At 39.7% G+C, this 21,238-nt stretch overlaps 1 non-coding gene across 1 annotated transcript; it reads left to right on the top strand.

Moving 5' to 3' along the window:
* The first annotated feature begins 559 nt into the window (after positions 1-559).
* Positions 560-632, top strand: TRNAK-UUU (transfer RNA lysine (anticodon UUU)). The gene has a single exon. It is a non-coding gene; the product is annotated as a tRNA-Lys (tRNA).
* Positions 633-21,238: the final 20,606 nt, after the last annotated feature.

Raw genomic sequence — 21,238 nt, 5'->3', positions numbered from 1 at the left:
AGTTCTGAATAAAGCCATTATAAACATGCATGAAAGTTTTGTGTGGACATAAGTTTCCAACTCATTTGGGTAAATATTAAAGCATGTTTTTATTGGATCACATGGTAAGAGTAAAGTTTAGAGTAAGAGTATCAAACGGCCCAACTGCCTTCCAAATCGTCTGTACCATCTTGCATTCCCGCCTGCAGTGTACAAGAGTTCATGTTGTCCCACATCTTCACTAGCATTTGGTGTTATCAGTGTTTTGGATTTTAGCCATTCTAATAGCTATATAATGGTATCTCTTTTTTTTTTTAAGTTGCATTTCCTTAATGATAATGATATTGAGCAGCTTTTCACGTGCTTATTTGCTACCTGTATGTCTTCTTCAATGAAGTGTCTTCTTAAAACTCAACCATAACAAAACAAACAACCCAATTTCAAAATTGGCAAAAGATCTGAAAGACACCTCATTGAAGAAGACATATAGATAGCAAGTCAGATCTTTTGCCAATTTTTAAATTGGGTTGCTTGTTTTCTTATAGTTGAGTTTTAAGAGTTCTCCATATATTTTTGGGGTGCCTGGCTGGCTCAGCTGGTAGAGCATGAGACTTTTGATCTCAAGGTTATGAGTTTGAGTCCCATGTTTGGTATAGTGATTAATTAAAATAAGATCTTAAAAAAAAAGAAAAAAAAGTCTTTTAAAAAAATAAGTGTTCCCCATATATTATGAATAACAATCTTTTTTCAGATAAGTATTTTGCAAATATTTTCTTTCAGTCTATGGCCTGTCTGAAATTTTTATTTTTACCTTACAAACTTTTAAATGATAGAATTACAAAATAAGAAAAGATATGTTAAAGTACTCAGACATCTAATAGTTCTCTACATAAATAACCAGAATAAATGGAAAACTGTTGACTCTTGTTAGTAACAAAATAAATGCAAATGAAAATGAGGATAAGGTTCTCTCACTTTGGGGACTTATCAAATTAGCCAAAGAATTTCCAATGCTAATGTCTTATATGTATTGAAAGATATTCATACATTGCTGATGTGTCTAAATTTGCTAATAAATCAAGGTCTCTTAAAATGTCAACAATGAAACATAGTTGTTAAGAGTGCAGACTTTGGAGTCATAAAAACTTGATCATAAATCCAACTCTGTCCTTGTTCTTAATATTGAGAAAACAATGCTGCCCATCTTGTGGGGGTGTTGTGAGGTCTAAATGAGAGTGTACCTATAAGATACTTGGAAGAGCAACTGGCACATGCTAGAAGCCCTGTGAATATTAGTTTTTGTCATTACTAGTAGTAGATTTGTTGTTGAGTCAGTGATAGCAGGAGGTTTTCCTGGTGCTCTTCAGATCCTCATACATGGACAGTGATCTACCCAGAAGGGAAGGGAAACCTCACCAAGGTGAGTACCAGCTGCATGCAGAGTCCATGACAGAAGCCTTTTCTTACCTTGTCTCACCTAATGACACAACATTCAAGGAGGTTGATACTATTGTCTTAACTAGAGAGACAAGAAAACAGACTGAAAGGACAGACTTACCCAAGGTCACACAGTAAGTGCCAAAGCTGAACTTGCAACTCAGTTCTGTCTGATGCCATGCTCTTTCTTTTCTATTATTATTTTAAAAAAGATTCTTTTAACTTTTTTTAAAAAAAGATTTTATTTATTTACTCGTGAGAGACACACACACACACACACAGAGAGAGAGAGAGAGAGAGAGAGGCAGAGACATAGGCAGAGGGAGAAGCAGGCTCCATGCAGTGAGCCCAATGTGGGACTCAATCCCACGACTCCAGGATCACGCCCTGAGCCGAAGGTGGATGTTTAACCGCTGAGTCACCCAGGCGTCCCCCCCCCTTTTTTTTAACTTTTAAAAAGGATTTTATTTATTTATTTGAGAGAGAGAGCATGTGCAAGCGGGGGGAAGAGCAGAAAGAGAGGGAGAGAGACAATCTCAAGCAGACTCCCTTCTTGGCTCAGAGACCTGTACAAGGTTTGATCTCATGATCCATGAGATCATGAGATAATGACCTGAACTAAAACCATGAGTCAGTTGGTCACTCAACCTATTGAGCCACCCAGGCGCCCTCTATCCTATTTTTAATGAGTAGGATATTCAAACAACGTAGAAGCTAATAAAATATTAAAGCTTTTCTTTTTTGCCTCTCCACCACCACTCTTATTTTAATTTTTCACAGAGAAACATCCGCTGTTAAGAGTTTCATCCAGAAATTTTCCTATATGTTTATGTGCCTAAAGATAGATACCTCTAAGTACACAATTTCCTCTCTTCCTTCCTCCCTCCTTCCCTGCTTCCCTTCATTTCTTCCTTCTTCTCTCCCTTCCTCTCTTCCTTCCCTTCCTTCTTTCCTTCCTTCCATCCATCACTCCTTCCTTCTGTTCATCAGTCATTCCTTCCTTCTAATCTTCCTTCCTTCATTAAAGTAATGGTTCTATGCATATTGTTCTGAAACTTAGCAATATGCTTTGGGCATCTGCTCATATTAATCTTAATCATAGTATTCTATCATATGGCCCCACTAAATTTATTTATCCTTTTTCCTATTGATGGACACTTTGGTTGTTTCCAATTTTTGGTCTTTCAGAAATGTTTCATTGAATATTATTTTGACCATCTTTATATATATGTGAAAGTAGCTCAGTAGTATAGATTTCAAAAATTGGAATTGTTTGATAAAGCAAATCCCCTTACACATCATGTTGGATTTTGGTCCTGCTTGGATCTTATGGCAGTGATATAAAGCATTTGTGATGCTTACCAGAAAAAGTGTAATGACAACACTAGGCTTATTCTCTCCAACTTCCACCCTCATTCCATCATATTCTGGTGACCTGGGCCTATTCCAAAGTCAGAGAAGAAGGAGGAGTCCTTTCATGAATTAGGGAGTGATAGAGAGATATTACTACTTGGCCGTCTCCTTTAGCCTCATAGAATGAATGTCCCTCAGTTGTTCTTCTAAGCTTCTTACATCTTGCCAATGGAATGGCAAGGAATTGTGATGAGTTCTACGGGTTCATGCTTCTACTTTTATCCCCTATGACTACCTTAGATTATGAGCATGTATGAGAGGATGCAGAGCCAGAGCTAGCTATAAGATGTATATAGCCTAGGATCTTGAAGAACTGGAATTGTGCCACATGCATAGGCAAGCCTCAGACCCTTGGTATATTTTTATCCATTTTTATCCCCCGCTTTGATGCAGACCAAAACATTAACATGAATTCAGCTGTATGCTCATGCCTTTGGTAGCTGACAGTGTGCTGAAAACACTGGTAAGAGACTTGTACAGAAGTTATAGAGATAATAGCAATAGGTATGCAAAATTTCGGGAACTTTAAAATCACAAGCCTTGCCATAGCAATCAAGAAAAAGAAAGAAAAGGAATTCAAATTGGTAAGGAAGAAATAAAATTTTCACTGTGTGCTGATTACATGATACTATATTTAGAAAACCCTAAAGACTCCACCCAAAACTTCTAGAACTGATAAATGAATTTGGTAGAGTCACAGGATATAAAATCAATGTACAGAAATCTGTTGCATTTCTGTATACCAGTAACAAAGCAGCAGAAAGAGAAATTAGGAAAACACTCCCATTTACAATTGCACCCAAAATAGTAAGATACCTAGGAATAAACTTAGGAATAAACTTAGTCAAATGGGTAAAAGACCTGTATCCTGAAAACTATAAAATGCTGATGAAACAAATTCAAGATGACACAAAGAAATGGAAAGACATTCCATGCTTATGGATTGGAAGAACAAATATTGTTAAAATATCTATACTATCACCCAAAGGAATCTACACATCTAATGGAATTCCTATCAAAATACCACCCATGTTTTTCACAGAGCTAGAACAAACAATCCTAAAATTTGTATGGAACCACAAAAGACTATGAAGGGCCAAAGCAATCTTGAAAAAGCAAAGCAAAGCTAGAGACTTCACAATTCCCAACTTCAAGTTATATTACAGAGCTGTAGTAATCAAAAGAGTGTGGTACTGGAACAGAATAGAAAATCCAGAAATGAACCCACAATTCTATGATCTATTAATCTTTGACAAAGCAGGAAAGAATAACCAATGGGAAAATGTTTCTTCAACAAATGGTGTTGGGAAAACTGGACAGGAACATGCAAAAGAATGAAATGGGGCCACTTTCTTTTACCATACACAAAAATAAATTCAAAACAGATTAAAGACCTAAATGTGAAACCATAAAAATCTTAGAGGAGAACACAGGCAGTAACCTCTGACACAGGCCATATCAACTCTTTTTAGATATGTGTCCTGAGGCAAAGGAAACAAAAGCAAAAATGAGCTTTTGGGACTTCATCAAAATAAAAAGCCTCTTCACAGTGAAGGAAGCAATCAATAAAACTAAAAGGCAGTATATGGAATAGGGAAAGATATTTGCAAATGACATCCTTGATAAACGGCTAGTATCCAAAATACATAAAGAACTTATTAAATTCAACACCCCCAAAACAAATAATCTAATTAAAAAATAGGCAGGAAACATGAATAGATATTTTTCCAAAGAAGACATCCAGATAGCTAATAGACACATGAAAAGATGCTCAACATCACTTATCATTAGGGAAATACAAATCAAAACTACAATGACATATCACCTCATACCTGTCGGAATGGCAAAAGTTAACAACTCAAGAAACAACAGATATGGCAAGGATGTGGAAAAGGGGAACCCTCTTGAACTGTTGATGGGAATCAAACTGGTGCAGTCATTCTGGAAAACTGTGTTAGAAAACTGTTATGTGGGGATTCACTTCTGGAATGTCAGTGTGAGCAGTGTTAAAGAGAAACAGATGAGTGCTAGTTAAAAGTAGTAAAGGGAGGGGATGCCTGGATGGCTCAGTTGGTTAAGCATCTGACTCTTGATCATGATCTCAGGGTTCTGGCATCAAGCCCCGTGTCTGGCTCTGCACTTAGCAGGGAATCTGCTGGAGATTCTCTCCTTCACCCTCTCCTTCTGTCCCTCCTCCTGCTCTCTCTCTAAAATAAATACATCTTAAAAAAAAAGTAGTAAAGGGAGATTTTATCCAGTGCTATTACAAATGGGAGGGAGGCTTCTGTATAGGATTGAGTTCAATTCCAAATACAATAAGGACAAATGGACTATAGAGCTAAGAAGCAGAGTGAGGGGGTCAATGGATGGAGTATTACTAGGTAGTAGTCAGGGTAGGCAGGTTCTTGGTAAACTGACTTCACAAAATACTTAACAGGCCAAAATACTTAACAATACAGGCCAAGGTGACCAGGTATTAAGATGGGAGAGGAGGAACTCGATGAGATATCAAAGGTGTTCGGATCTCAAGGGTAGGGGCTTGGGTTAGCAGGACTTTTTGCTAAGACTATTTTCAGCGGCCAAGGACAGGGCCTAAGGACAAGTACTTTTTGAAGAGGGGCCTCAGAAAAGCCTGTCTAAAATTTGGTCAAGGAGCATCTTTGTCAGGAGTTCCATGGACCTGCTTCACAGTCAAACAGTTATAACTGGTCAACATCATAAAAATCGGGGATCCTGGGTGGCGCAGTGGTTTAGCGCCTGCCTTTGGCCCAGGGCGCTATCCTGGAGACCTGGGATCGAGTCCCACATCGGGCTCCCAGTGCATGGAGCCTGCTTCTCCCTCTGCCTGTGTCTCTGCCTCTCTCTCTCTGTGTGTGTGACTATCATAAATAAATAAAAAAAATCATAAAAATCAACAACTATTTAAGGTCTTGCAATGGTTTTCAGGACATACAATAAATTAAGAAACATTTATTCAAGAAAATCTACTTGGTAAGAACAGCAAGTCTGTGGCCTTTGAACTCCCTTCCCTGTCCCAGCTCAGCCTGAAGGAAACACTACCCCAAGACTCCAGCAAAGAATACAATGCTCTCTCTTCCCCCAATTCCCTGTTTAGGGTAGTGATAGCTTTCCAGAAGAAGCAGACCCAGACCCCAGCAATTCCCATCCACAGCAGCTGTTTGTTGCAGATGTTAAGTTATAGCAAATGCAGCAGAGAGATTGAGATAGAGGTTCTATCTCAGAGGTTGCATGGGCCCCAATTCCAGATTGTATGGCAGAGATAACATGCTGGGAGAGGGAAACCGAGAGGACTAGAGGCTACCGTCCCACCCAGTGGTTTCCTCTTAAAGCAAGGGTGTACTCAGTGACAGACATAATCACCATTCCAGCCCCAAGCTCAGGATGCTAGCTCTGGGATTTTGCCCAGAAGAGGCAGGTTCATAAAGGGAGAACTCTAAGGTTCTCCTTTTAGGACAGATATTTGAAAACCAAATGTGGGGAAGTTCAAGACTAAAGGTAATCTTAAAATACAATGGTGGTTTGGTGAGAAAGCAATTAAGAAAAGGCTAGTGGGACTCCTTGGTGGCTCAGCAGTTGAGCGTTTGCCTTCAGCTCAGGGCGTCAGTCATCTGGGGGTCCAGGATTGAGTCCCACATCAGGCTCCCTACATGGAGCCTGCTTCTCCCTCTGCCTGTGTCTCTGCCTTTCTGTGTCTTTCATGAATAAATAAATAAAATATATTTTAAAAAAAGCTAAACCATGGTCCAGCCAGTTTACTGGAGAGGGCCACGGAAAGAACAAACAGGGCAAACCTCAAACACTGACCCCAAAAACTACCCCTGCAAAGAAGTACAAATTTAGTTGGATTAGAGTGTGGAACAATTTATGTCCTAGGGAATTGTCACAAACAATAGCACAATAAATAGGCATTTAGTAGAGCCTATGGGAATGATCAAGTAAAGGGACAGTGGAGGAGAGCCCTGCTAAAATGTACTGTCATCCTAGGGTGACTGTGTGCATCCCAGTATTGCACCCTCTGAAGAGAAACATCAGAGGCTTCACAATATGGACGAAGTTGACTTCACTAAAAGAGTTTATCTAGTTGATAAACAAACAGGCAAACAGTAGTAACAAACCCTGGAGGGAAAGGGAAGGGGCTGGTATCTAAAGCTGCTATGATATATTACTTGGAGTGTCTAATTTCAACAAAAGGTATGTAACATTCAAAGAAACAAGAAAATGTGACCCATACATAGGATATAAGGCAAGCAATAGAAACTGCCTCTGAGGACAAATGTCAGGCTTAACGAAGACTCTCAAGTGGCCATATTCAAAGAACTAAAGGAAATCATGCTCAAAGAAATAATCTGTCACTATGTAGATAATATAAATAAAGAGATAGCAGTTATAAAAAGGACCTAAAGGACTTTATGAAGTTAAAAAGTACAATACCTGAAATAAAGAAAACTTGCTGGACAGGTTCAATAGTAGATTTGAACTGGTAGAAGAAAAAAATTAATGAGCTTGAAGATCAATAGAGATGATAAAACCCGGGCAGCCTGAGTGGCTCAGTGGTTTAGCGCCGCCTTCAGCCCAGGGCCTGATCCTAGAGACCTGGGATCAAATCCCACATCGGGCTTCCTGCATGGAGCCTGCTTCTCCCTCTACCTGTGTCTCTGCCTCCCTCCCTCCCTCCATCCTTCTCTCTGTCTCTCTCTGTGTCTCTCATTAATAAATAAATAAATAAAATCTTAAAAAAAAGAGATTATAAAAGCCAGAATACAGGAGGAAGAAGAAGAAGAAGAAGAAGAAGAAGAAGAAGAAGAAGAAGAAGAAGAAGAAGAAGAAGAAGAAGAAGAAGAATGAATAGAGCCTCAAGAGAAATCTGGAGTGAATATAATGATGTTAGACAAAATAGGTTTTATTTTTATTAAGTATTCTTGAGAGACACACAGAGAGAGGCAGAGACACAGGCAGAGGGAGAAGCAGGCTCCTTGCAGGGAGCCTGATGCGGGACTTGATCCCAGGACTTTGAAATCGTGACCTAAGCCAAAGACAGATGCTCAACCACTGAGCCACGCAGGTGCCCTGACAAAATAGGTTTTAAAACAAAAATTTTAACTAGAGATAAAGAGGGGAATTTTGTCATGATAAAAGGACCAATCTGTCAGGAAGATATAACAATGAACATACATATACCTAACAACAGAGCCCCAAAATACACAAAGCAAAAAGTGACAGAAATAAAAGGAGAGAGAGGCAATTTGACAATAATTGTTGCAGGTCTCAATACTTCACTTTCAACAGTGAGTAGAATAACTGGATAGAAGATCAACAGGAAATAGATGATTTGAACACTATACACCAGCTAATCCTAACAGACAACTATAGAACACTGTCCAATGGTAGAAGAATATAAGTTCTTCTCAAGTGCACATAGAGCATTCTCTGAGATAGACAATCTATTAGATCATAAAACAAACCTCAATACATTTAAAAGGACTAAAATTGTTCAATGTTCTCTAATTACAATGAAATGAAATTAGAAATCAACAACTGAAAGAAATTTGGGAAATTCACAAATATATGGAATGAACACATTCCTTAATAACCATCAGGTCAAACAAGAAATAACAAGAGAGACTAGAAAATACATTGAAATGAATGAAAATGAAAATACATTGGAACAAAATTTATGGGATGCAGCTAAAGTGGTACTGAGAGGGAAATTTATAGCTACCAAAACCTGTATTATAAAAGAGGAATGCTCCCAAATCATTATAACTTAACTTTCTCCCTTAAGATATGTAAGGAAAAAGAAGAGCACACCAAAATTAAAGCAAACAAAAGAAAGGAAATAACATTACAGTGGAAATGAAGGAGAGAATAGAAAACATAAAGAAAAATCAACAACCTAAATGTTGAAAAGATCAACAAAATTGACAAACTTTTTAGCTAGACTGACCAAGAAAAAAAGAGAGATTCAAATTATTAAAATAAAAAATGAGAGAGGAGACATTATCACTGACTTAATGGATATAAACAGATGCAGAAAGCAATCATTTGAGAAAATCCAACACCCTTTCGGGATAAAAGAACTCAACAATTAGGAATAGAATGGAATTTCCTCAACCTGTTAAAAGGAGCTATGAAAAATGCACAGCTAGCATAATACTTTCCATGGTGAAAGATTGAGTGCCCTAAAATAAGGAAAAAGAAAAGAATATGTGCTCTCACAACTTTTATTATACTGGAGTTTCTATCCAGGGAAACTGGGGAGGAGGTAGGAAGGCAGGAATCCAGTTTGGAAAAAAGGAAGTAAAACCATCTTTATTCAGGGCAATATGACCCTGTGTTTCTAATGAATCCACTAAAAACTGTTAAGAGTAATAAAGGAGTTCAGCAAGCTTGCAAGATATAGAATATACAGAAATCAATTGTATTTCTACCATTGAATTGTACACTTTATTTTTTAAAAGGTTTTATTTATTTATGAGAGACACACACACAGAGAGAGAGAGAGAGACAGAGACAGAAACACAGGCAGAGAGAGAAGCAGGCTCCATGCAGGGAACCTGATGTGGGACTTGATCTTGGGTCTCCAGGATCACACCCTGGGCTGAAGGCGGCGCTAAACCGCTGAGCCACCCGGGCTGCCCAAATTGTACACTTTAAATTAGTGAATTGTATAGTATGAATTATATCTCAATAAAATTGTTATAAAATCTATTATATTTTTATATACTTGCAAATGACCACTTCAAAAATAAAGTTAAGAAAACAATCCGGGGTTCCCTGGGTGGCTCAATGGTTTAGCGCCGCCTTCAGCCCAGGGCGTGATTCGGAATATCCTGGATCGAGTGCCACGTCGGGCTCCAGACGTGGAGCTTGCTTCTCCCTCCTCCTGTGTCTCTGCCTCTCTCTCCCTCTATGTCTATCATAAATAAATAAATAAATCTTTAAAGAAAAAAGAAAAAAGAAAACAATTCAATTTACAGTAGCATCAAAAAGAAAATATTTAGGAATAAAATTTAACAAAAGGAGAATTAATGCTGAAAACTACAACACGTTGTTGAAAGAAATAAAATATTTTTTAAAAATATTCTATTTATTTATTCATATTCATGAGACACACACACACACACACACACAGAGAGAGAGAGAGAGAGAGAGAAGCAGAGGGAGAAGCAGGCTTCATGCAGGGAGCCCAACGTGGGACTTGATCCCGGGTCTCTCAGATCAGGTCCTAGGCTGAAGGCGGTGCTAAATCGCTGAGCCCCCCAGGCTGCCCAAAAATAAAAGATCTAAATAAATTGAAAGACATCTAATGTTCATGAGTGGGAAGGTTTAATATTTTAAAATAATTTAAAATAATATTTTTAAAATTCCAAATTGGTCTACAGATTCAAAGCAGTCCTTATCAAAATCCAAGCTGACTTTTGGGAAGAAATGGAAAAGCTGATCCTAAAATTCATATGGAAATTCAGGGACGAAGGATAGCTGAAACAATCTTGCAAAAGAATAGTAAAGTTGGAAAACTCATGATTCTTAATTTTTTAAGTAATCAAAATAGTGTGGGAACTGGCATAAGAATAGGCATATAGACCAATAAAGTAGAATTGAAAGTTCAAAAATAAACCCATACCTTTATGGCCAGTTGATTTTTGACAAGTGTGCCAAGATTCTTTCATAGAGAATAGTCTCTACAACAAATGGTGCTGAGACACTTGGACATCCACACACAAAAGAATGAAGTTGGACCCTTTCCTCACACCTTATACAAAAATGAACTCCAAATGGATTAAAGACCCAAATGTAAAAGCTTAAACCAAAAAAACAAAACAAAACAAAACAAAAAAACAAAAAACAAACAAACAAACAAAAAAACGAAAAACAAAAAACAAAACCTAAAGAAAACATAGAGGTAAATCTTATGACCTTGGATTTCACAGTGGAGTTTTAGATTTGATATCAAAAGCTTAAGCAACAACAACAAAAAATAAATTTCCTAGCTCAGGCTGCTCTAACAAAATATAATAGGCTGAGTGGCTTAAACAATTGAGATTTATTTCTCAGTTTTAGAGGCTGGAGGTCTGAGATCAGAGTGTGAATCTTTTCAGTGAGGGCTGTTTCTGCCGTGCGAATGGCTGCATTCTCATGAATGTCCTTAGCAGCATTATTCACAATAGTTAAAAGGTGAAAACAATCCAAATATCTATCAACTAATGAATGGATAAATAAAATGTGGTGTAGCCATACAGTGGAGTATTATTATTCAGCCATATAAAGAAATGAAACACGATAAACCTTGAAAACATTATGCTAAGTGAAAGAAGCCAGTCATAAAAGACCACTGTTTTTTGATTCCATTTATATGGAATGTCCAGGCAAATTTCTTGAGACAAAAAGTACATTAGTGATCACCAAGGGGTGAAGAGTGGAGGGATTAGAGGATGGTGGCCAAATGCTACAGGATTTCTTCTGGGTATGATAAAGATGTCCCAAAATTAATTGTGATGATGGCTGCACAATCCCGTGAAATCATTGAACACTTTAAATGGGTGATGTGGAATAGAAAAATATGTATATTAATCCCTATCCCTGGTCCCTGACACAAGAAACTAATACCCTTATAATTTTTCTAAGTGATGAGAGCACTAGGAACACTTTTTGTTCTAAAATTTGGCCTTTGACCCTGATTTCTGACAAGAGATCCTAAATCCCTTGGGATTTCCTAGGTGATAGCAATGTCTTGTTTTAATAAGATGACTCTTGGTGGGTTTCTGGATGGGGACTGGTCATCAGAAAGACCAAACTATGATCAGAAGCTTGGCATTAGCCACACTGCCCATGCTCCAGAAAGGGGAGAGGGGTGGAAATGAAATAATGATGAAGCATCCATAAAAATCCCAGGAGTACAGAGTTAGCAGGGCTTCTAGTTTGGTGAATACATCCACATGCTGGGAGGGTGGTCCACCCCAACTCCAAAGGGACAGAAGCTCTTGCATTTGGGACTGCTGGACCTTGCCCTATATAGCTCTTAATATGGCTATTCATCTGTATCCATTATTTTATTATAAACTGGTAAACTTAAGTGTTTCCCTGAGTTCTGTGAGCTATTCTAGCAAATAATCAAATTCAAGGATGAGTGGGATCATGGGAGCCTCTGACTTGTAGCCAAGTAGGACAGAAGTTGTGGGTAACCTGGGACCTCCTACCACCTTGGGATTTGTGTTGAATTAAGGCAGGGGTAGTCTTGGAGGACCAAACTTTCACCTGTGGGGTCTGTGCTAACTCGGGTTAGTGTCGGAAATGAATTGAATTGTAGGACACCCAGCTGACGTTGCCAGGAATTGCTTGGTGTGGGAAAAGTCCCCAAAAGTGTGAGGTCAGGAGCATTGTGAGTGTGGTGGTGGTGTGAGGGTAAAGGAGAAACACACAGGAGTGTGGTGTTTTTTTTTCCTACCTAAGTGAACTGTAGGATATGTGAATTATAACTCAATAAAGCTGCCACAAATAAAATTGTTATAATTATTCTTACTTAGAGATGTGAAGGTAGGGAAAGTAATCATTAATTCGCACAACTGGCCCTTTCATATATTATATACCCACACCTGTAAGCTTCCTTCCTCATCCAAATTATACTTTTTCTATTTCTGCAAATAACCACCCTAAGTTACCTCATGGTACTGCTGTCTGCCAACCAATAGTTTTATTTTAGCAGCATTGCCATCTAAATATGGCAATGTTTGTGTAATTACTTGAACATTTTATTGCATACTTGCCCATATTTATAAAAGGATAGTGGAAAATGGAAAAATTAAGTGCTGATGTTAATGATTTTACAATTGAGACACAAAAGGAAGATATCATTTGGTAGGCCAAAAACAGTAAATTTGATACTTATTGAATTTAAGCAAGTCTGTCAACTGTGTTCAATTATAAAGGAAAACAACACAATTTAAAACACATGTACAAAATGCTATAAGCACCTTGCCATAGTTTGTGGCTAAAAGGTAGGGCATAGTGGTAAAGCACATGTGTAGATCTTGACAATTATGTTTAATAGAATATTATTTATTTTGAGACGCTGATTTTGTTTTTCTGATCATTTGTTTATTCTTTTTTTGGTTTTTACTCAGTGGTCCTTCCCCATTCAAACTAGACCCCTTGGCAGCCGTGCCTCAGGGTAGGGTTGTTACAGCATAGTGCAGATACCAAAAAAGTCAATCCCTGGCCTTTGCGGTTTAAAATATATTTTAGAAACCCAAGGCAGAGATAAAACTTTTGTGATAAGCTTTTGAACTTCAAAAGCTAGAACCATCAATAACCCAGGGCATAAACTCATGCCTCAACCACAGGCATATAAGAATGTGATCAGTTCAGAGCCAGTTTTTCTAGTGCCTCTCTTTCTCTCAGAGACTACATGAAAGTTCCCAGAGCAGAGATAAGTCTAAAGGCTGGTGAATCCTTAGGAAAGAATCCTGTGGCCCAATCTCTAGAGCTCCTGTACCTCTTAAGGTGTAGGATGTGGCTGTGGCGCTGAGAGCCTGAGACCTTTCCTTGAGACTTGGAGTGTGGTGGGGGAGTGGTGGTGCCCCCCTCCTCCCCGAAAAGGAAGAAGGAGTAACTGAGTCTAGAGAGGCTTTTTTTTTTTAAGATTTTATTTATTTATTCATGAGAGACAGAGAGAGGCAGAGACATAAGCAGAGGGAGAAGCAGGCTCCCCTTGGGGAGCCCAATGTGGGACTGGATCCCAGAACTCCGGGATCACACTGTAAGCCAAAGGCAGATGCTCAACCACTGAGCCACCCACGGGTCCCTAGAGAGGCTTTTCTTTTTGGACACAGAGTTATGACCATGATCATCATAGTCTGGCAATTGGAGACCAAATGGGAATAGGTTGTCTTGGCGAATGCCAGCCTGGATAGAGCATGAGGACCCGGCGACAGACATCCCAGTCTACCCCATGTGTACTTGTTGATACTATACCCCTGAGAAAGAGAAGTGTATGTGGGTGGGTGTTGGGGAGGGAGACTCTTAAGTTGACCAATATTGCCCAGATTTGACAAAAAGGATTTTTCACCATCTAGTAGATGAGGAGCTTAAAAGAGAACTTGCCAAGGGGGGGAAAAAAGTCACACTTCTTGTACAGGTGAGTTTGGCACCTTACATGTGCACTTATTCTAACTGGGCTAAGAATCAGCATAAGCCAGCTTCATAGAGGGAACCTCACAGTCCAACAAACTTTTTGCCATGATTTTGTGCATTGCAGGCTTCTTTATCAAGGGAGAGACAAGCAGTGTTTAAATCCTCTCTTTACAAATTATTCAAGAGCACTGAAAAGACATTTCACAGTCACACCATCTCCTGCTCTATCATTTGCATATTTACTATTAGCAGATCTTTATATCCAACATCAAAGTTAAATTTTCTCTTTACCAAATATCATTTTAAGTAAACCGGATGAACAAGGACTTTTGAGTTTCAAAGTTACAGCAGAAAATTGAATTTGATTGTCAATATTTAGAGTATAATCTATTTTGAATATTTTAAATATTCATGTATATGGTATATAACGTTCAGATATAAAATCAAATTAAGCAATTATATCATATTTGAAACTTTATAAATTCCCTTTAGCTTTCTGAATTGTATCTTTTCTGTTCCTCTTTTCCTTTCAAACAAATAAAATATGTAAGAATAAAGTGCAAATTTCAGGCATTCCACTTTCTAAAATATGTTCCAGGAAAGCATTTCCAGGAAAGGCAAGGATTATCTGAGTGGGGAAATTACTTTCCTGCTCACTCTCCATCCCAGAATATCTTAAAAAAAAAAATCAAATCACCAATCTTCCCATAGCTTATTTATTTTTATCATGAATTTGCCCCATCCAATTGCAGTATGAATTAGAAATGGATAAATTCACTGGAGTCAGTTCATTTACCACCTTGAGTCAAAGGAAGAGTACAGTGGAAATAGTCCTGGATTTTTTTTTTTAAGTAGGCTCCACCCTCAGCGCAGAGCCCAACTGAGGTCTTGAACTCGCCACTCTGAGATCAAGACCTGAGATTAGATCAAAACCTGAGCTGAAATCAAGAGTTGGATGCTTAGCCAACTGAGCCACCCAGGTGCCCCAATAGTGCTGGATTTTGAGTCTGTGTATTATGTTTTGGTTTCAGTTCTTTGTCATTTTATGATATTTTTCTTTGTATTTATATACAAATGTATATAAATACATTTTATTTTATTTTTAAAGATTTTATTTATTTATTCACGAGACACACACACACACACACACACACGCACACACACACACAGAATGGCAGAGACACAGGCAGAGGGAGAAGCAGGCTCCATGCAGGAAGCCCGACGTGGGACTCGATCCCAGCCAGGATCAACCCTGGGCCGGAGGTGGCGCCAAACTGCTGGGCCACCGGGCTGCCCTATATTTATATACATTTTAAAGTATTTAAAAACTTTATTAAAACTATATGTTTTTAAAAGGTTATTAAATTGTGAAGTATATCATGCATGCAAAAGTGTTATAAAAACCAATACTATTTGAAGAATGTAGCTAAACACCCCTGTGTGTACCATCCACCTTAAAAGTACAATGTTATGTATCTTTAATGTGTTCAGGAATCATCTGGGATCATGTTAAAATGCAAGTTCTGATTTAGTATATTTGGGGAAGAGCCTGAGATTCTGCATTTCTACCCAGCTTCCAGACAATGCCGATGTTGCTGGTGCACAGGTCAAACATGTAGTGGTGTGATCTAAGGAGGCTTCTGTGTGCCTCTCCCAAATATCACCCCTGTCCCCCACTCCCAACAAGAAGCACTGTCCCAAATTTTCTTTCACTCTTTGCTTCATTTTAAATAGTTTTACCATCTGTGAATGCATTTCTAAACATTATGTTTGTTTAGTTTTGTCTGTTTTAAAATTTTATACAAATGGAATAATACTGTGTGCATCCTTCTGTTACTTATTTCTGTCCTTACTTCACTCAAGCTTATGTTTTATTTTTTTAAGATTTTATTTATTCGTTTGAGAGAGAAATAGAGAGAGAGAGAGGGAGAAAGAGAGAGAGAGAGAGAGAGAGAGAGAGAGAGGAATATGAGCAGAGGGAGAGGCAGAGAGAGAAGCAGATTCCCTGCTGAGCTGGGAGCCTCATGAGGGGCTCAATCCAGGACCCAGAGATTATGACCTGAGCTGAAGGCAGACGCTGAACCATCTGAGCCACCCATGCATCCCTCAAGCTGATGTTTTAGAGACATGTTCATGTTGGTACAGGGACCTGTAGTTCACTTATTTCTGCTGCTGTTTAATTTCTGTTACGTGACTGTGCCCTGTTGTATTCATCCATTTCTACTGTTACAGACATCTGTGCTACTTCTGTTTTTTTTTGCTATGACAAACAATGCTGCTATAAGCATGTTTCATAATGCAGTGTGAAGGATTTCTCTAGATTACATGCCTACTTATAGAACTGCTGGCTCAACTTTTTTTGTTTAAAGATTTATTTATTAGAGAGAGAGAAAGTGCAAGTGGGGTAGAGACAGAGAGGGAGAAGCTCCCAAACAGACCCCCTGCTGGGCGGGGAGTTCCACACGGGGCTCTATCCCATGACCCTGAGATCATGACCTGAGTTGAGATCAAGAGTAGGACACAACGTAGTAAGCCACCCAAGTGCTCCAGCTGGCTCAACTTTTAAATTTGATGTCTAATTGTGGTCAAAGTGGTTGGTATAACTTATACACAGCCATTACTAACATTTAGATTATCTGATTTTTAAAAAGATTTTATTTATTTATTGGCGAGAAAGAGAGAGAGAGAGAACAGGGAGAAGGGGCAGAGGGAGAGAGAGAAGCAGATTCCCTGTTCAGCCAAGAGCCCAATACAGGGCTTGACTCCAGGACCCCGAGATCATGACCTGAATTGAAGGTGTATGCTTAACTGATTTAGACACCAGGCACCTCTAGATTGTCTGATTTTTAATTTTTGCTATTTTGGAGGGTATAAAAATATATCTTGGGATTTTTCATCTCCTTAATTTTAATTGCCAGTGAGACTTTCAAATGGTTGTTGGCCAACCAAGTCCAGCATATCTTATTAGCTGTGATATGTTGGATATGTTGCTTAACTTGGATCTTCTTTTCTTCATTGGTAAAAGGAAGGTAATGACGTATACCTGACAAAATATTGCCCTTTGGAGGAAGGACCTGCCATAGTAAAATGACACCTAGCTTACTTTTATTTTATTTTTTAAAAGATTTTATTTATTTATTCATGAGAGATAGATAGATAGAGATAGAGAGAGAGAGAGGCAGAGGAAGAAGCAGGCTCCATGCAGGGAGCCCAATGTGGGACTCGATCCCAGGTCTCGTCTCCAGGATCAGGCCCTGGGCTGACAGCGGTGCTAAACTGCTGAGCCACCCGGGCTGCCCACTTAGCTTACCTTTAGGTAGCATTTTGACCAGTATTGCTCTTAGGAGTAGATCGCTGGGGGATGCATCTCCAAATGATGCAGCGATCAACGGAGAGATGATGGGTTCAGAGAAGCTGCCTGTGGAAAGGAGGGAGCGGTATAAAAACAAAACAAGGGGCGCATGGGTGCCTCAACCTGTTAAGTATCTGACTCTTGGTCTCGGCTCAGGTCTTGATCTCATAGTTGTGGGTTCAAACCCCTGCTTTGGGCTCCACACTGGGCATGGAGCCTACTTAAACAAAAACAAATGAAAAAACAACAAAAAACCTCACCCCAAAACCCAACTAATATTTGTTGTTCTATTTACGGTAACACTAACAGCTTTTACCAGCAAACCCTAAATTTCAGTGGCTTAACAAAGTAGAATATTTTGGTTCTTGTGTTCCCAGTTAGGAGGCAAATTTCTCCACTAATTTAGGAAACCAGGCTCCTTCCCTGTGGCCTCCACTGTACCCTAGGGCCATGGAGTCTCCTGCTTCCAGCTGGCAGCAGAGGAAACAGAGTCAAGCGGTCCTAACATCCACCCACTTCTTAAAAGTCTATGCCTTGAAATGAAATCTGTCCTCTGATCACATTCCTTTGGTGAAACCTAGTCACATGGCCACATCCAGATGCAAGGAGGCCACAGAAATGTTGTGGTCACTTGCCAGCCTCAACAGGGTTTTATGGGAGGGAAGCCGCAGTCATATACAGCGTTAACTCATGATAATTCTCTCCACTGTTGTTAAGACAAAGTCAGATGGCATTGCTACCCTATCATTCCATCCCCATTTAGGTCACATGAATCCCCTGTTCCTGTTGATTTCTTCTTCTTCTTCTTCTTCTTCTTCTTCTTCTTCTTCTTCTTCTTCTTCTTCTTCTTTTTTAAAAAATATTTTATTTATTTATTCATGAGAATACACAGAGAGGAGAGAGAGAAGCAGAGACACAGGCAGAGGGAGAAGCAGGCTCCATGCGGGGAGCCCAATGTGGGACTCGATCCCAGGTCTCCAGGATCCTGCCCTGGGCTGAAGGTGGCAATAAACTGCTGAGCCACCAGGGCTGCCCTATTTTCTTTTTAAAAAGATTTTATTTATTTATTCATGAGACACACACACACACACACACACACAGAGAGAAATAGGCAGAGAAAGAAGCAGGCTCCCTGCAGGAAAGGGAGACTCAGTCCCAGGATCCCAAGATCACATCCTGGGCTGAAGGAAGACGCTTAACTGCTGAGCCACCCAGGTATCCCAAAAATTATTTTCTTAAAAGGATTTAAAAATTTTATTTATTCATGAGAGACACACACAGAGAGAGGCAGAGATACAGGCAGAGGGAGAAGCAGGCTCCATGCAGGGAGCCTGATGTGGGACTCAATCCCCGGTCTCCAGGATCACACCCTGGGCTGCAGGCGGCGCTAAACCGCTGAGCCACCGGGGCTGCCCTGTTGATTCTCTTCTTACTGCTCATTTTATTATTTTTTAAAGATTTCATCCATTTATTCATGAGAGACACACAGAGGGAGGCAGAGACATAGGCAGAGGGAGAAGCAGGCTCCCTGTGGGGAGCCTGATGTGGGACTCCATCCCAGGACCCCAGGGTCAAGACCTGAGCCAAAGGCAGACATTCAACCACTGAGCCACCCAAGGTGCCTCTCTTACTGCTCATTTTAACGTAGATACACACTGCTGAGAAAAGATCAGGGAAGAAGACACATAATTTTCTCATTTGTTGGCTTTTGCCATGTTTTTTCCCTGCTAAGCATCCTCTCCCAGACTAAACTGTGAACTCTGGGAGAAGAATTGCATACTGTTTTCACTCAAGAATTTAGAGCTGGATCGAGGTAAGTGCATCAGTGCTTCTTAAGCCTTAATATGCACCCCAATCACCTGGGGATCTTGTGAAACTACAGATTCTGAATCAGTAGGTCTGGCGCAGGGCCCCAGACTCTGCATTTCTCAAAAGCTCTCAGGTGATGACAGTGCCACTGTCCAAGGAGAGCACTCATATAGATGCCCATCCATTCAATTATCGAACAGATCTTAATATTGAGTGCCTACAATGTGCCAGACATTGAGGGTACAACAGCGAATGGGCTAGGATAATAATTTGCCACTCCTTAGACTGAAAGCATATACATATTTGTTTGACATTTATATAGTTAATTAAAATTGTACAGCAGAGACGCCTGGGTGGTTCAGCGGTTGGGCACCTGCCTTCGGCTCAGGTTGTGATCCTGGAATCTGGGATCGAGTCCTGCATCGGGGTCCCTGTGAGGAACCTGCTTTTCCCTCTGCCTGTGTCTCTGCCTCACTCTCTCAGTCTATGTATCTCATGAATACATAAATCTTAAAAAAAAATTGTACAGCAGAGCCACATCAGAGGTACATTTAAGTTTTGTATTTTTACCCCTGACTTTCACGTTTTCAAAATGCTTTCCTTTTTTGTGGTTTCTTATTCTCTCTTCAGGAACTCGTGTGTTTGTGTGTCTACCAACTCTTGGGTGACACATTACATCCTTTAAATTTAGATAAGATCACTCTTACTAAATGCTACCATATGGTGCATTATTTAGTTTTAGAATTCAAGGTAATTGTGACCTCCAACCTCGGGCAACGGTTACTAGCTGGTCTTAGAGTTACTTTTACTGCTTGTGGTGGCACCATGCAACTTAAGTGTGTGATTCAAAAAATACTCAACAGGGATAGTTTAGATCAGGCAAGGAATATTTTAAAATGTTCACCCAAAGCAAGAGTCTACGTCAGTTACGTAGAAATACGAGTAAACCAGCACCTTATTTCTGATTTTTCTAGTGATGCTTTAGAACCCCTTATAGAAGATGGTTTAATCAACTGGCCAACTGGCCAGTGACAGAGACAAAGCTGCGCATTTACTAAATCTCATTTAGTTTTCCTCTCTCTGGGAGACTACGTTTTCCTGGGCTCCTTTGCAGTTATGTGAAACTCAAAGACTGGTTTCAGGGTAATAGCGTGTGGGTTGAAATGATGTGAGCCAATTTTTTTTTAAAGATTTTATTATTTATTCATGAGACACAAACACACACACACACACAGAGAGAGAGAGAGAGAGAGAGAGAGAGAGAGAGAGGCAGAGACACAGGCAGAGGGAGGAGCAGGCTCCATGCAGGGAGCCTGATGTGGGACTTGATCCCGGGACTCTAGGATCATGACCAGAGTTGAAGGCAGGCACTAAATCCTGAGCCACCCAGGCATCCCTTTGGGTCAGGTAATTAAAAGTCCTTTACAGGGGCACCTGAAGTGGCTCAGTTGGTTGTGTCTGATTCTTGGTTTCTGCTCAGGTCATGATCTCATGGTTGTGGAATCCAGCCCCATGTCAGGCTCTGTGATCAGTGGGGAGTCTGCTTGAGACTCTCTCTGCTCCTCCCTCCCACTTATGTAGTGTATGTGCTCTCTCTCTCTCAAATAAATAATTGAATCTTTTTAAAAACCCCACTCTACAAGACTTTCTTGATTATTTCCCCCCATGATTAAAATCTTAGAGGGCACAGGTTGAGATGGCAGTGTTGTAAGATGACAGGGGGCTCAGACATGATGGATGGATAAAAGTTGCTCTGAAGAGTCACCTGATCTGTCCCATCCTTAGTATAAGTGAAAGACTTTGTGGTACCAACTCACTGACACAATGGGGTTTATTTTTCACTGTAGCACAAGCTGGCTATTGCTATTCTGACCATTACTCCAGGTAGGGCCTACCACATGGTGTTGAACCTGGTTGCCTCATAAATATTTTTCCAGATGAATGAATTAGATTGATTTATACTCTCCACCATAATGTTCCAGTCCTGACCTCAATTGTAGGCATATACCGAAAACTTAGTTTATACCTTAAAGGAATGTGGAACATAGGAGGAACATTAGTTAAGTATTGGCTTAATGAAAGAAAAGAGAAGTAGGA

This window comes from Nyctereutes procyonoides, unplaced genomic scaffold (genome assembly GCF_905146905.1).
Source record: "Nyctereutes procyonoides isolate TBG_1078 unplaced genomic scaffold, NYPRO_anot_genome, whole genome shotgun sequence".
Classification (NCBI taxonomy): Eukaryota; Metazoa; Chordata; class Mammalia; order Carnivora; family Canidae; genus Nyctereutes; species Nyctereutes procyonoides.
This window is presented reverse-complemented; position numbering and strand designations above follow the sequence as displayed.